Below are 431 nucleotides of genomic sequence, written 5' to 3' on the forward strand. Positions count from 1 at the left end.
GCATTTCAGGCCTGAGTTGGGCTGTTTCATGTTAGATCCCCATGGGTACTGAGGCCTTGGCACAAGTGGCGCATACAGACACTTCTTGTTTTCATGTGGTTGACCCATTATTCATCGCAGAACACCATGGCCCTTGGTTAAGGAGCAGAACACCACTCCCTATGTGTTTTCGTTCTCTCCAAATTGACTTACTAGGCTGTGTTTCAAAGTTATTCAGATTTATAGGATGAATGAGGAAATAAATGTCAAAGATTCAGAGGAGAGGAACTGAAAGAAATCTGTAGGAAGGTGCAGACGAGAGCTAATGATAGATGGTAGAGGTTTGGAAAGAGAAGTAGGGAGGCAGAAGAGTGTGTACATGGAGATCTATAATGCAGATAGATGATAGAGAGTGAAAGACAGATAAACAGACAGATGATAGATAGATGATA

This window comes from Nannospalax galili, unplaced genomic scaffold (genome assembly GCF_000622305.1).
Source record: "Nannospalax galili isolate Female #2095 unplaced genomic scaffold, S.galili_v1.0 scaffold2107, whole genome shotgun sequence".
In the NCBI taxonomy this organism is placed as follows: Eukaryota; Metazoa; Chordata; class Mammalia; order Rodentia; family Spalacidae; genus Nannospalax; species Nannospalax galili.